This window comes from Cervus elaphus, chromosome 4 (assembly GCF_910594005.1).
Source record: "Cervus elaphus chromosome 4, mCerEla1.1, whole genome shotgun sequence".
Taxonomy (NCBI): domain Eukaryota; kingdom Metazoa; phylum Chordata; class Mammalia; order Artiodactyla; family Cervidae; genus Cervus; species Cervus elaphus.
The window spans coordinates 54,175,500-54,191,008 of NC_057818.1; the positions used below are offsets into that span (position 1 = coordinate 54,175,500).

General features: G+C 51.3%; 1 non-coding gene across 1 annotated transcript; it reads right to left on the bottom strand.

Annotated features, from left to right (window-relative positions):
- Window positions 1-14,761: 14,761 nt before the first annotated feature.
- Window positions 14,762-14,833, bottom strand: TRNAA-AGC. The gene has a single exon. It is a non-coding gene; the product is annotated as a tRNA-Ala (tRNA).
- Between the last annotated feature and the right edge of the window lie 676 nt (window positions 14,834-15,509).

Sequence of the window (15,509 nt, forward strand, 5' to 3'; positions counted from 1 at the left end):
ATTTTATTGTATTTTTGCCATGCTACGTGGCATGTGGAATCTTAGTTCCCAGACCGGAAATTGAACCTGCACCCCCTGCAATGGAAGCTCTGGGTCTTAACCATTGGGCCACCAGGGAAGTCCCAGTTATCCAATTTAAATATAACAGTGTCTACAGGTCAATCCAAAGCTCCCTAATGTTACCCACTTTCTAATCACTGTTGGTAAAGTGTCTTAGAGCAATACCTGTTACGTATCTTATCTGTAATTTTACCTGCTGAGCAGGGCTGCAAGATGGTCGTTCATCACATTTTACCTTTTTCCTGTCCACTCCTCCAAGAAGAGACACTGATGACAGTTTTAAAGCAAGGCAACAAGTTCTTTGATCCTCATCTAGGAGTGGGGTTGTTCACATTCCCTTTTCCTGAATCTGACCCTGGACAAGCTTGTGACTGCCTCAGTAGGTACGGCAAAAATGATGCTGTGTCTCCCAAGGCCAGATATAAGGCTTTTGCCCAGTTCTCTTGGAATATTTGCTCTTGAAACCTCCTTCCCAGGACATTCCCGCTTGAAGCATAAACGCCATGCTGTGAGGAAGCCCAACTCACATAGAGAGACCAACGTATGTGTTCAAGTCAATATCTCCAGCTAAGCGCAGTCTTCAGTTCATCCCAGATGGGGTACCAGACATGACTGATGAAGCTTCTGGCTGATTCCAGACCTTAGTCATCAGAGCCACCCCAGCTGAGGCACCAGACATTGCAAAACTGAAAAACTCCATCCCCAGTGTGCCTTTTCATTATGCTGACCTACAGACTCCATGAACATAATAAAATATTTTGCGTTTATGACACTGTGGTGTGGTTTGTGTATGTGAGTGTGTATAGTGGCTCAGCCATGTCCAACTCTTTGTGACACCAGGGACTATAGCCTGCCAGGTTTCTCTGTCCAAGGGATTCTCCAGGCAAGAAAACTGGAGTGGGTTGCCATTCCCTTTTTCAAGGAATCTTCCTGACCCAGGGATTGAACCTGGTCTCGCACATTGCAGGCAGATTCTTTACTCCCTGAACGACCAGGGAAACCCTGGGGTGGTTGGTTATGCAGCAAAAAGTAGCCAGCACGCACCTGTCCCATCCTTACTACTTTGGGCTGGTGTTTCTCCATCCTCCATTCATGTCCCTGAAAATGGGGATCAGGTTCTCTTGCCATCATCAGGAAGATAGGAGAGGTTGTGGCATGCTGGTGCCCAGTAACCCCCTCCCCCCGCCAGCAGCCCTCAGCAAATCTTACTGAGGTTATGAATCAGCAGCCAGTCGCTTCCAGATCACCCACACCTTACCGTGATCGCAATGGGGGCAGCTTACGCAGAGACCACTGCGAGTCCCAATACCGAGTCCCCATTCCAGCACCTCGGGTCCCTAACATTCTGCACCAGGTCATCCTGGCCACTTCCCCAGCCCTCACTCCTCCGCGTCCAGTTTTCCCCTCTCCTCTCCCTCCGGAGTTTGGGGACACAGCAAGGAACGGGTCCAGCCAGGCACTCTGGAGTCACACGGACTTGACTTGAGTCAAACCAGACCGCCTGGGTTCATATTCCAGCTCTGGGTGACTCTGAGCAAGTCATCTACCTTCTCTCAATCTGTTTTCCCATCTGTAAAATGTGTACAATAAAAGCGCCTACACTTGCGTTTAAATAATCAGCGCGCATGTATTGACATCTATAAACAGCATCGTTCTTGCTGTTAGTGTGACCCCAGCCCCCTACATCGGAGCTGAATCTATTTGAGCACGTTATTTCGCTCACGCTCTTGAGCTCTGGGAAAGAGCCTTCGCAGGTGCGTCAAGTAGCAGTCTTGCAGCGCCGCCTGGTGGTCAATGCGGGAGCCACAGCCCTCTCCTGCAGACACTCCAACCGGCTCACGTGGCACCGTCAGACCTTCACCTACTGCTCCCAGAGCCTCCACTATTCCCTCTCCGCGGTTCTACCACATGGAACATCCCTGAGAGGTGGGGAGACTGTCGAGGGAGGGGGTCCCAGGCCGGACACTTGCGACTTCAGGTTCGGACATTAGATCTATCTCCCCGCCCCTCCCTCCAGACTGAAGGGGCTGGTGTTGGAGGTTTGCTCGATTCAAGGTGTGACACCAGGCTCAGGTCAGCCCGTGCCACAATCGCACGATCACACACTCACAAAACACTTACACACTGGCTCACACACTCACACTTGCGTCACACAAACTAACACTGATACGCACTTGGACTGAGCCTACACACATAGCCACACACGCGCGCGCTCACACACACACACTGTGCACACACCCCGAGACTCGCCCCACCTACACCCACGGAGAGACGCACCCAGTCCTCACAAGTGAAACACACAGATAAACTACAGACGCCTCAGCCCCAAAGAGAAACACCCACATCCGCAACTATAAGCACGTGAACAAAATCAAATCCACAGGGAGACCTCCATGCAGGGTCCCCTGACCCAGCGACCCCCGCCCCTCGCGCACTTTCAACCCCCCCACCCCGTAGGAGCTGGGAGGGTCGCGCCTGCCCATGGACGCACAGAGCCCTCCCCGAGGGCCCCGCTAGGTTATCCTTCGGGCTCACCAGGTTCAGCCCGGACCTGCCCTGGGGCGCAGGGAGCTCGGACCCCGTGGGCTGAAGGGGCGCCACCACCAACCGGAGCTGTGTGTGGGGACACTGGGCTGGAGATTCGGTCAGGTCCGTAGGCGCGTGTCAGGGAGCCCCACCCAGCACCCCCGCGCCCACCCCGCGCGCCCTAAGACTCCCAGACTGGGGACGACTCCAAGCTGAGGTGGGGGGAGGGGGAACGCCTGCCTTAAACCAGGACCCCCGCTGGGTCTCCAGTTAGGGTCCTGCGGGAATGTATGTGAAACGAAGGAAAGACGACAGGGAGATCGGAAGGAGGGAGGGAGAGAGGGAAGAAAGGTCTTTAAGATAGAAACCTCTGGTTCTTCTTTCTTCTGTAAGCCATGTCTCCCTGTGCCCACCAGAGGGCGGTCTGACGCAGCAAATCCCTAAAGCATCGTCTCATCTCTCCAGACAAAAAGGGATTTAGGACAGTACTGAGGAGAAGGAGGAGGATTAATACCAATATCCGCCAAGTAAAGCCCTACTGCACCCCAGGACGTGTGCGAAGCCCTATACGTGCCTAACTCAACACATTAGCTCAAAGTATCCCACAAAGGAGGAAAGTGCGGCCCAGAGATGTTGTTTAACTCTCCCAGCGTCACACAGCGCCTAAACTGCAGAGAAACTTCCAGCTCTGGTCCTGGTGACCCAACAGCTCCTTGGTCACATCCCTGGCATAATCAGCTCACAATTCCCGGTGGACTTGGCCTTGCAGCTTTCCCCACTCAGTCACACCTCACTCCATCAGCTCTTCCGGTTTCCTGTTCTCATGCTGCCGCCGAGGTTTTTGTACACCAACCCCTTCAAAAGCACTGTTTCCCTGTCCCTACTTCACAGAGGGTCACCTCCTCCCTTCAGACTCAGGTCAATGTCACCTATTTTGGGAAGTGGGTCCCGATCCAGGATCAGCTCCAGCTATTTCGACCCTCCTCCCCTGAGGATCCAGCCTTTTCGTTTCTAGCACTCACTTCCGTATGTGACCACGGAGGCTCTGAGCTCCAGGAGACAGAGACCATCTTAATCATCACTGTTCCCAGTGACCTGTACAGGTGGGTCCTAGAAGAGACACTAGAGGAACGCTGAATGAATGAATGAAGTCTCCAGGCGGGAATGACCAGTGAGCAGCTAAATGGGTGAATGCTCTTCTCCCCATCAGGACTCCAGAGATTCTCCAACAAATACCCACAGCCAAAGAAAAGATCCCGTACTCCCTTTCAGGCCCTCCCCAATCCAGGTACTGAGTCTCACTACTGCCCCTCATCCCACTGGGACAGAATCTCCTGCTTTCCAGCCCAGTGTCCAAACACATCGCCCTAACACCCCCAACCCCCATCTCCTAAGTGATTCATGTCCATTTCTCTTTGTGGCATCCTCTCCCTCACCTGGAGTGATCCAGGTGGTTCCTGTGGGGATCACGAACCGTCATTCACTGAAACCTGGCCAATCAAAGCTCCCAGTCCCTCTCCAGTCACTGTGATTGGTGCAGAGGCAGGCACGTGGCCCGGCCGATCCAATGGGAGCTGGTCATGAGTCTTCTGCTGAATAAATGCAAGTAGAGGCCCTGGAACCAGCCAGACGTGAAGCTAATTCAGCCTGGACTTTGTAGTGACATGAGCCACTGAAGTCCCTTTTCAGCATATCCCAGGACATATTTGGTTTCTTTACTTGAAACCCAGTGTTTTGTGTCACCAGCTTCCCTACAGCATTCTCCAAGCGTCCCAAGAGGACGGGGCATAGGGGCCTCTCAGGGCCCTGCCAGCCATTACCTCCGCTCCAAGGGCTGGGGCAGGACTTGAGGGGACTCGGAAAGGGTCTTCCTGATTTCTCAGACCCGGTACTCTCACTTGCCGTAGGTTCCTGAGGCTTCTTGCCCCTCATTCCTGGGGACCCAGGTCTCATGCCAACAGGGCGGCAGGAAAGGCCGTCTTGCTGCCCCCAAGCAGAACCAGTGGCAAGAAAGTTCTCCGTCTGGGCTTGCAGGTGGGAACGCACTTGCGCACACCTACAGTTTGGCCACCAGCTGGGCTGGGGAGAAAGGAATCGCTGATTTTATCTCTAATATTCTGCCCAGATGGAAGGAGGGGATGAATGTCGTTACCTGGGGCCCATCCTGAAGCCTGGGGCCTGGGTCACCACCGCAGTGTGGGGAGGGGAGGAGGGACGGCAGGCCCTAGGGTTTGAAGGGGCAGTTCGGAGGTGTCATGGGGTGCAGTCTCGATCATACTGGGGAGCCCTTGGGGTGTCAGTGGGGCAGATATTGAGATATCATTAAGCAGCCTCCTGAGGGTCACTATCATAAGATGATCTGGGCTGGCCTGAGGCCCCTCCCATGGGCGGGACTTGACCTCCGAGCCCCGCCCCCCACCTGCTCCGCTCTACAGAGAAGGTCCCACCCCAGCCCAGAGGGCTGTAAAACCCGGACAGCAACCGTACCTCTGCCCCAAGCCCGGGCCGCTGCTAGACCCCGACTCAGCCTCCGTCTCACCCGGCCACCTTCAGGGCCCTTAGTCCTGCCGGGACCCAGACTTCCCACTTGCATGCCCACCCCAGCCTCGGCTTCAGTCCACACCCCGCCTCCTGGCCCTCACCATTAAACTCACTCCAGACCCAGATTATCCCGAGTGATCACCTCCCCACATTAAGGCTGGGTCCCCACAGACTTGGTCTCCGAGTAAGTGGAATGGAGTTCTCGGTGTGAGACCCGTCCAGTGAACCAACAAAACACACGTTCCCATTTTCACTGGGTTTCTCAAAACAAATGCTCAGACGCTGGCAACAGCCTAAAAGCGGTTGCCATGGAACCGGAGGTAGCCAATGGGAGGAGGGGGGTGCCAGGGCCCCGGGAGCCAAAGCCTGCTGCCAGCTCTGATGCTGACCAAAGAAACTAGCAGGATTGGGAGGGGCTGCGTGGGTCACACTTGGCTGGAGCAGGAGGGAGAGTTGTAGTTCGTCATCCAGGAGGCCCCAACTAGTGCAGGGGGCCCCCGAGAGGACCTGGAGCAGGCAGCTATCAAAGCTGTCCTGCAGCTGGTCTTCCTGCCCAGAACATGAGAGCGGCGAGGGACAAGAAGCCCAAGGGCGCCCTGGTAGAGTTTGTGGAGGACATTAACCACACCCCTCCCAAGGAGATTCCGGACAAGGACGGCATCTGGAGGATTCTGTACAAGGATCGCTCCGAGGACATGAGTGCCCTGAGGCAGATGAAACGATAGCTGCTGGTTGGAAGGCCCCACAAGCTACAGAGGCCAGAGCCCCTGGGGACACCCCTCCTAATTAGAAGACCCGGTCCCCCTTTCTGGAGCAGCCAGCAAGGCTAGCACGGTAGTAAGCTGAGGGTCACAGAAATAGAGCCAGAGGCCAAAAAAGGGGCCGTGGAGGGCAGCCATGTACCTCTGCAGAAAGTGATTCAAAGGACCCTTCTTCCCTCAGAGCCTGCATCAGGATGGCAGAGGTGGAAGAGGAGGACTTGGGTGGGGACAAATGACAAGGACAGTCCCCGAGTGTTGTGCCGCACACAACACTCCAGACGGGCTGCAAGGAAGGCCTGCAGAGACATGAATGAGGCAGAGGGTCCCCATGGAGTTCTTAGCCATGTGACTCTTTTGGACAAAACCAAGAAGGAGGTGACAGAGAAAGAGCCCTTTGGTTTGATGAGCCTGTCCGTCAGAGGAGCCAAGAGCGACATCCTGACCTGGTGGTTCTTGTGGTCAAGAGGGACACACCTGATGAGCTGCTCGAGGGCAGTGACTCTTCTGGAGGTTGGTCCTAGAAGTGAGACGGCCAGGTCACCCAGAAGGATGTGGAGGACCCCAAGCTCTAGCCATCTTGGCCCATGGGATTTCATCAGACACCAAAACTCTCAGGGAGATGTTGAAAATGGTTTCTGTGATGGAGTCGCTGGGCTGAAGGACAAGGAAGACGAGAGGTCCTGCTCCAGGTCCTGTCCTCATGGCCGAGGACACCTCGGAATCGCATGAAGGTGGAGGAGGCAGGCCGCCAGGTGGCCTCCGTGGTCCTGAGGAATGCCTGAAATGTTAGGGAACCCTGCTGGAAGGCACTTCCACCAGGGCTGAGCCCCAGACCTCCTCCAAGGGCAAGAAGGCTCCCTGGGGCCCGCTGGGGAGCTGGGGGGATGAGGAGGAAGATGGGGGAGGGGCTCCTGGAGCTCGCGGCGCTCCGGCCGACCTAGGACGTGGCTGAGGTGATGGAGGGGAAAAAAGGAAAAGGCCTGGGAGGGCAGGAGGTTGATATTCTCCAAAGGCCACCTGGGGGAGGTCTTGGCGCTGCAGGCCGCCCGCGGGAACCGGTAGTCGGAGGAGGCGTCGGAGGGGGCTTAGGACACAGGCTCGGAGGAGGCGTCGGAGGGGGCTTAGGACACAGGCTCGGAGGAGGCGTCGGAGGGCGCGGAGAGCGAGGAGTCCTAGTCCGAGGACCCGGCGGCCAGGAAGCCCCTGGCCCAAGCGGGCCCGCACGGCCTGCAGGGCCCTGGGTCGAGCAGGCGGCGTCAGCTCCCGCCCCGTCAGGGACCCGCAAAGCCCGAGAGGAGGGGAGCGGCGGCCGAGGCTGGAGGGGCGCCGTCCCGAGACGAAAACCCAGGAGGAAGCGGCGGGAAGCAAGAGCAGGAAGGAGCGCGCGGGAGCCGGGACGCAGGCCGAGGCCGGCCCAGGGCTCAGCCGCCCGCGGGCTCCAAGTCGGCGCGTGGGAAGAAGACGGGTTGGGGCAGGAGGCTGCACCCCATGTGCAGCTAGGGCCGCCCCGAGGGGGCGAGGCTGCAGCTGCCGGTGCGGCCCCAGCTCCGCGCGCCCCGCGCCCTCCTCGCCGCGGAGGCGACTGCGGTCGAACCGTGCGCTCCCGGCTCTTCTCTGCGCGCCGCCCTCCGCTCGCTCTCTGGTGCTTTCAGTCCCTGCTTTGCAGGCGGCGCGAGCGATGCTGATGCAAGAAGAATGTAACGTGTAATGAGCGCCCGCGGAGGCAGCAGCCCCAGGTGACGGGACGGTCTCAGGGCCCACCCAGGCGGCTTGGCTTTGGGTCTCCCGGCTCAGCACAGGGGCGAGTGTGTCCGCGGACACCGGGCACCGGGGGAGCCCAGCAGTGCCGGGGCGTTCTTCCATATCTCCCTGGAGTCCTGGTTCGTTCCAGACTCACGCTTCTGGCCAGCGTCCGCCACCCCAGTCTGATGGGGGCTGGCCTGTGTGATGGAGGTTCCAGCCGAACAAGGAGAGTGTCAGGGTGCAGCTGAGCCAGGAGGCTGAACCTCCTGCTGGGGGAGGAGAGGATTCCAGGAAGAAAAGCCTGAGAGGCAGGGGGGTGTGCTCCTGGGGGAGGGGAGAAGAGCTGGGGGAGGGGGGAGGGGAAGAGAGGGGTGGGGACCAGGGGACCAGGAGCAGGGAAGAAGGAGAAGGAGGAGAGGGAAAGACCCTGCCCAACTGAAGTGCAGCTGGTACAAACGCACCAGCTTCTCAGGGCCAAGGCCTCCTGCTGGTGTCCACAGGCTGAATCTGAGACTCGACCTGCCTAGTGTTTAACAGAAATCCTAATTATTTGCAAAGATTTTCAATTCAGAGCAGTTCACAGAAAATCAAGATTTCCAGGTTTTCTCAGTAGCAATGATGGGCATCACCCTTCCCACAGGTCTGTGGGTCCCTCGGCTGGCTGTCCACTGCACCACCACCCCCAGCACTGATCTTGTAGCCCCTGACTTAAGATGACAATTTAAGGTGATAGGTTTCCCCAGTTCAGCATCTGGGTGAATTAAATGCCAGAAGGGACCCTTAGCAGGGACTTGTGAGGGGCTGAGGCTGGTTCTGGGCCAGTGTTGAAGCTGCCCCAGGGCCCGTCTTTAGGAGAGGAGGAAATGTCCCCAGGAGGGAGTCGCAGCCTGGCCCTAGAGTCCACCCAGGTAACCCGGCCTGGCTCTGCAGAGCACCAGCACACACTGTCTCAAGTGCAGATGCTTCTGGGTTGGAAGAAGCATCCCTGTAGTGACATAGGCACCAGCCCCCACTGCCCAGAGCAATGTTTTCCCTGAATCACCATCTCCATCTCTGCTCTTCCAGGTCCTCTCGTCCTGGAGCCATCTGTGTATCTGTGACCAAGACCCCATCTCCAGGAGGTCAGGAGGCAGCCCCCACCCCTGCATATCTTGAGGGAGGCACAAAGGCCTGGGTGTGTCCCCACAGCCCAGCTGGACTGTCCGAGCCCCTCCTTGGATACCCAGGGACAGAAGCCAACTTGGGAGTTGCTGTTTGGGTCGTGCTGGGAGATGGGACCCCTCTGGCTGAACCTTCCTGGGACAGCAAGTTTGGGGATCGGGCTGTCCTCAGCTGAGCCCCTCAACTGCCACTGACTATGGGCCTTGGCCCTTATCTCCTTGAGCCTCAACGTCCTCATCTGTAAAATTCAACCTCAGATGTTCTTACGAAGTTTAGCTGTGATCGTTCAAGAAAAATATCTGGTACAGCCCCAGGTGCGAAGTATTCCATGGACAGAGGAGACTGGTGGGCAAAGAGTCAGACGCGACTGAGTGACTGACACTTTCACTTTTTCACAGGCAGGAGGTAAACATAAGCCTTGGCTTTGTGGCTGTTAGGAGCCAGAGGAATAGGATGGGGACTCTGTGTGGAGCGCCCTCTGCTGGAATATGATGACACAACAGCAGGGCTGCCCAGACCAGGGACCACTCCCCATCTCAGAACCTCTTTAAAAATGATGGAATGGTGATGCCAACACGGTGAAGAGGTTATTTGAGAACTGATTGAGCTAATGCATATAAAATTACTAGATTAATGTGATGAACTAAAGGTAAGTGCAAATTCCTTATCTGGTGGCCTCCCCATCTGGAGATGGAGTTTATTAAGAAGGAAGTGATGGTGACATTGAGGCTGCCAGCTTCTGCTCTTGGAACACTCGCTCTTGGGAAAGCGTCTTGGAAAACCCACTGCTAAGTTTTGGGAAGCCTCAGCCACATGGAGAGGTCGTGGGCAGATGCTGCAGCTGACCATCGCAGATGAAGCACTGAGCGTTTGGACACCCCTTATCTACACTATACCATTTGATGGAGGGTAAAAAATCCCACCCAGAACAGATCTCTTGTAGCAGAAGATTTAGATCTAATGGCTGAAAGAATCAAATACTGCTGCGTGCTACGTCACTGCAGTCATGTGCGACTCTTTGCAACCCCATGGACTGCAGCCTGCCAGACTCCACTGTCCATGGGATTCTCCAGGCAAGAATATTGGAGTGGGTTGCCATGCCCCCCTCCAGGGGATCTTCCTGACCCAGGGATTGAACCTGCCGTCTCCTTCATTGGCAGGTGGGTTCTTTACTTTTAGCGCTACCTGGGAAGCCCAATCAAATACTACATATTTGTGATTTGGGTTTACTATGCCCCCAGGAAAGTGAACAAATCTGAAGCCTTTTGGGAACAGTTCAGGGAAGGACTTCTCAGGATAAATAGGAAGCATGTTCAGACAATCCATAGAACAGTCGACAGAAAACTTGGGTGCTATGCATGTGATGAATGACTCATCTTTTCATGGAATTTTTTTTAATCCAGGGTTTTTTTTTTTTTTTTTTGGACAGCACCATAGCATGTAGGATTTTAGTTCTCCGACTAGGAATCAAACCCATGCCCCCTGCAGTGGAAGTGCAGAATCCTAACCACTGGACCGTCAGGGTATTCCTGGAAATTAAAAAAAATAAGTCTCGAGTACTTAGATTCTGAATCGATTACAACTAGGATTGAAACCATTGGCCGCAAGTTTCAAAGGTGCTGATGGGGGGACTTACCTGGTGGTCCAGTGGTTAAGAATCCACCTTCCAATGCGCGGGAGGTGTGTTGGATCACTGGTGCAGAAACCAAGATTCCACATGCCTCGAGGCGAGTAAGCCTACACCCTGTATTAAGACCCAAGGCAACTAAATAAATAAATTAAAATTAAAAAATTTTTAGAAGTGCTGATGGGTGTATTTATTTGCTTGGGCTGCCAGAACAAAGCACCACAGCCTAAGTGGCTGAAACAACAGAAGTTAATTTTTCTCACAATTCTGAAGGCCAGGAATCTGAGATCGAGCTGTCAACGGGGGCTGGTTTCTTCTGAGGCAGCTCTCCTTGCCTTGCCTTGGTCCTCATAAGCTGCGCCCTGTGTATGTGTCCGTGTCCTAATTTCCTGTTCTTATACCACCAGTCCTATCGGATTAGGACCTGGTAATCCAATTTAAGCTCATTTCAACATAATCGCCTCTCTAAGCATCCTATCTCCAAATACAGTCACATTCTGAGGTGCTGGGGTTAGGATTTCAACATATGAATTTGGGGAATGACACAAGTCAGCACATAACAATAAGAAACTTGGGCCTGGAGAGACTGTTGTGGTTTTATTTTTGGTGGTGGGGGGTGCATACCATGAGGCATAAGGGATCTTAGTTCTCCAACCAGGGACTGAACCCACACCCCCTGCGTTGGAAGCACAGAGTCTTAACCACCGGACAACCAGGGAAGTCCCCTGGAGAGACTGTTGACACAAATATTTCCCAGACAGGTGGGGGAAGGTTCCAATTAGATTTCAAGAATGTAAGATCCAAACAAACAGGAACCAGTGCCCGATTGTTCACTGCTGTGTCCCCATCGCCTTGAACTGTATGTGGCACAGAGGAGAAGCTAAGGGTTAGTTGAATGAATGAATAAATGAATGAATGAATGAGAAGATTGCCTATCAGAGGCCACTTTAACCCCACTGGTTTGGGGTTGATCTCTTCTGGAATGTAACTCTTCACCCTGTAGTCATAATTCCTACAAAGTATGTTCTAAATGTTGGGGGTGGGAAATTTTATTTATCCATTGCATGTTTTTAAAATAGGAAGTAAAGCTCATTGCTCTAGCTGCAAATATTTAACTCCCTGTAGAAAACATCACTGATCCTGTTATAATTAACTCACTTTGTCCAGAAAGTGGGGAGTCTCCTGGCATTAAGAAATGGATGTGTGCTTTTTTTCTCCTTTTATAAGTTTATGCAAATAAAAGGAAAATAAGGTTATAACAGCTTCATTTTCACATCAGCTACCTGGTCTCTGTGGATATTTGAGCTTGGGAGCCCTGCTCTAGCATAATCTGGGAAGGAACATGGATCAGCCTGGTGTGTCTTGGCTACAAGTTACAGATAACCAAACTGACAGCAGACATAAACAATAAGGACGTTTCTCAGCTTTTTAATTAAAATTTTGGAGGAAAGAGGATTTTGGATTTAATTAATCAAGCATGTTACTGAGAACCAAGAATCTATTCCTCTGCTTGTTGGCTTTTGCCTTCCACCTTGTTGCCTTATGGTTACAAAATGGCTGCCAAGCTCCAGACATCACCTTCTCATACAACAAGCAAAAAAGCAGGGAGGTAGGTGTGATGACAGCATCTTTTCCTCTCATGCCTCTCCTCTTTTATCCAGCAGCAAAAATAATTCCCCAAAGCTTCCAGCACACTCATTGCCCAGAACTAGGTTACCACATACCGGTAGCTGCAAGTAGGTCTGGAAAACAGTGGAGCTGACCTTTTTAGCTATTATCAGTTCAGTTCAGCTGCTCAGTTGTGTCTGACTCTGCGACCCCATGGACTGCAGCACACCAGGCCTCCTTGTCCATCACCTATTATAGTATCATAACAATACATGGGAAGAGGTTGGAAGTGATTGTCAGATTATCCAATCAACATTATTAATGACTGAGGTGAATTCATGCACAGTGCCAAAATAATTTCTAAACAGTAAAAGAAAGAGAGATGGATAAAGATGTCCCTTCTCTCCTGCACTTTCAATGAGAGGGATTCTATTTTTCATCATAAATCCTTCTAAAGAATCAACTTCAGACAAGGGAACTCCTGGCAGTCCAGTGGTTAGGATTCTGTGCTTTCACTGTCAAGGACACTGGTCATGGAACCAATATCCCCACAAGCCACCTGGAGCAGCCAAAAGACAATCAATCAATCAATAAATCAAATCAGCTTTGATAAATCGACAGACTGAGAATAATCCCAAAACATCCATCTTATTTTCCTTTACAACCAGAAGGCTTGAGTGAATTTTTCTGTTGCCAACCTCTTCTGTTCTCTGTTCACTGAAGCCTGTCCTGGGAAAGAGATTTTGAACAGGAGTCTGGGAGATTCTCTTAGAAATTGTTGCAATTTCCAAAGAAAAATAACCTCTCAAAGAAGCCTAGGTTTCTGACTGGCTGTCTTCCTTGATTATTTGTTGCCATGGTGATAGCAAGACTAAATAGCCTTTGTGTATTTTTTTTAAAGAATAAATAATTGTAGGTCTTCTCTATCAAATCAGGAAAAGATTATTTCTATCTTTACACAAACATTACAAAATAAAGGCCCAAGTCTTTTATAGACTTGCTTTTAGATAAAGAAATGGAAAGACTCAGACTTCCCTGGTGGTCCAGTGGTTAAGAATCAGTTGGCCAGCCCTCAGATTGGGAGAAAATAATAGCAAATGAAGAAACAGACAAAGGATTAATCTCAAAAATATACAAGCAACTCTTGAAGCTCAATTCCAGAAAAATAAATGACCCAATCAAAAAATGGGCCAAAGAACTAAACAGACATTTCTCCAAAGAAGACATACAGATGGCTAACAAACACATGAAAAGATGCTCAACATCACTCATTATCAGAGAAATGCAAATCAAAACCACAATGAGGTACCATTACACGCCAGTCAGGATGGCTGCTATCCAAAAGTCTACAAGAAATAAATGCTGGAGAGGGTGTGGAGAAAAGGGAACCCTCTTACACTGTTGGTGGGAATGCAAACTAGTACAGCCACTATGGAGAACAGTGTGGAGATTTCTTAAAAAACTGGAAATAGAACTGCCATATGACCCAGCAATCCCACTTCTGGGCATACACACTGAGGAAACCAGATCTGAAAGAGACACGTGCACCCCAATGTTCATCGCAGCACTGTTTATAATAGCCAGGACATGGAAGCAACCTAGATGCCCATCAGCAGATGAATGGATAAGGAAGCTGTGGTACATATACACCATGGAATATTACTCAGCCATTAAAAAGAATTCATTTGAACCAGTTCTAATGAGATGGATGAAACTGGAGCCTATTATACAGAGTGAAGTAAGCCAGAAAGATAAAGAACATTACAGCATACTAACACATATATATGGAATTTAGAAAGGTGGTAACGATAACCCTATATGCAAAACAGAAAAAGAGACACAGAAGTACAGAACAGACTTTTGAACTCTGTGGGAGAAGGTGAGGGTGGGATGTTGCGAAAGAACAGCATGTATATTATCTATGGTGAAACAGGTCACCAGCCCAGGTGGGATGCATGAGACAAGTGCTCGGGCCTGGTGCACTGGGAGGACCCAGAGGAATCGGGTGGAGAGGGAGGTGGGAGGGGGGATTGGGATGGGGAATACGTGTAAATCTATTGCTGATTCATGTCAATGTATGACAAAACCCACTGAAAAAAAAAAAAAATCAGTCGGCCAATGCAGGGGAAATGGGTTCCATCCCTGATCTGGAAGGATCCTACATACCACAACTACAGAGCTTACACTCTAGAGCCGTCTCGCCACAATTAGAGAAAGCCCGAGCACAGCAATGAAGACCCAGTGCAGCCAAAAATAAATACATTTATTTATTTATTTAATAAATTTATATTAAATAAATAAATTATATTATTAAATATATTAAGTAATAATTATACAAAGACATAAACATATTTTTAAATTTAATAAATTATTTTATTAAATTATTTATTAAAAATAAAAATATATTTAAATAAATATATTAAAAATAAATAAATTTTTTAAAAGAAAGAAATCAGAAGTCTCATCTCAACTAAATTAACAAAAGCATTTAGCAGTGTCTGCTCTTCTACCTGCTGTGTTAATCGCTCAGTCGTGTCCGACTCTGCGACCCAGTGGACTGTAACCCGCCAGGCTTCCCTGTCCTGGAATTTTCCAGGCAAGAATACTGGAGTGTGTAGCCATTCCCTTCTCCAGGGGATCTTCCCAACCCAGGGATCTAATGAAATCTGGGTCTCCCGCATTGCAGGCAGATTCTTTACCGTCTGAACCACTAGGGAAGCCCAAAACATGAAGATGGAGGTACTGGGGATTGAACCCAGGGCCTCATGCATGCTAAGCATGCGCTCTACCACTGAGCTATACCCCCGCCTATTTCCCTAGTGGCAAGTATTAATATTAAATCCAGTGCGCTATCTGGTGGTCAGTGAGAGAACAGCAGGATTGAATTTACTTAAGTTGCTGTAGACACTGTTGTGGTAGTCCTAACGAATAATACAACAGACTCTTTCCTGGTAATCTTAGACTGATTGGGCCAGAATACCTGGCTGCTTTGACCAACAGAATATGACAGAAGTGGCATTATGCCAGTCCAGGACCGAGATTTTCAGAGGACAAGCAGTTCCATCTTGATCTCTTGGAGACTTGAGCCGCCATGTAAGAAAAGCAACTACCATAAGAACTTTCCAGGTGGCGCTAGTGGTCAAGAATCTGCCTGCAATGCAGGATGCAGCCTGGGTGGGGAATCTGGGTGGGGAAGACGTCCTGGAGAAGAAAATGGCAACCCTCTCGAGTGTTCTTGCCTAGGAAATCCCAGGGACAGAGGAGCCTGGCCGGCTACGGCCCGCGGGGTCACAGAGGGTCAGACACGACCGAACTCACACAGGGCATCCTGCTGGGACAAAGCCCTGGAGGATGAAAGGTCCAGACCTGTGAAGGAAGAATTTGTGTGCTTTGCCTCCCATCATAAATTTATGTGGGTAATTGTCAAATTAAGTTTGAGCGTTTTCAGGGTTTTTGTAAGAGCTTAATTGGTATATAATTCA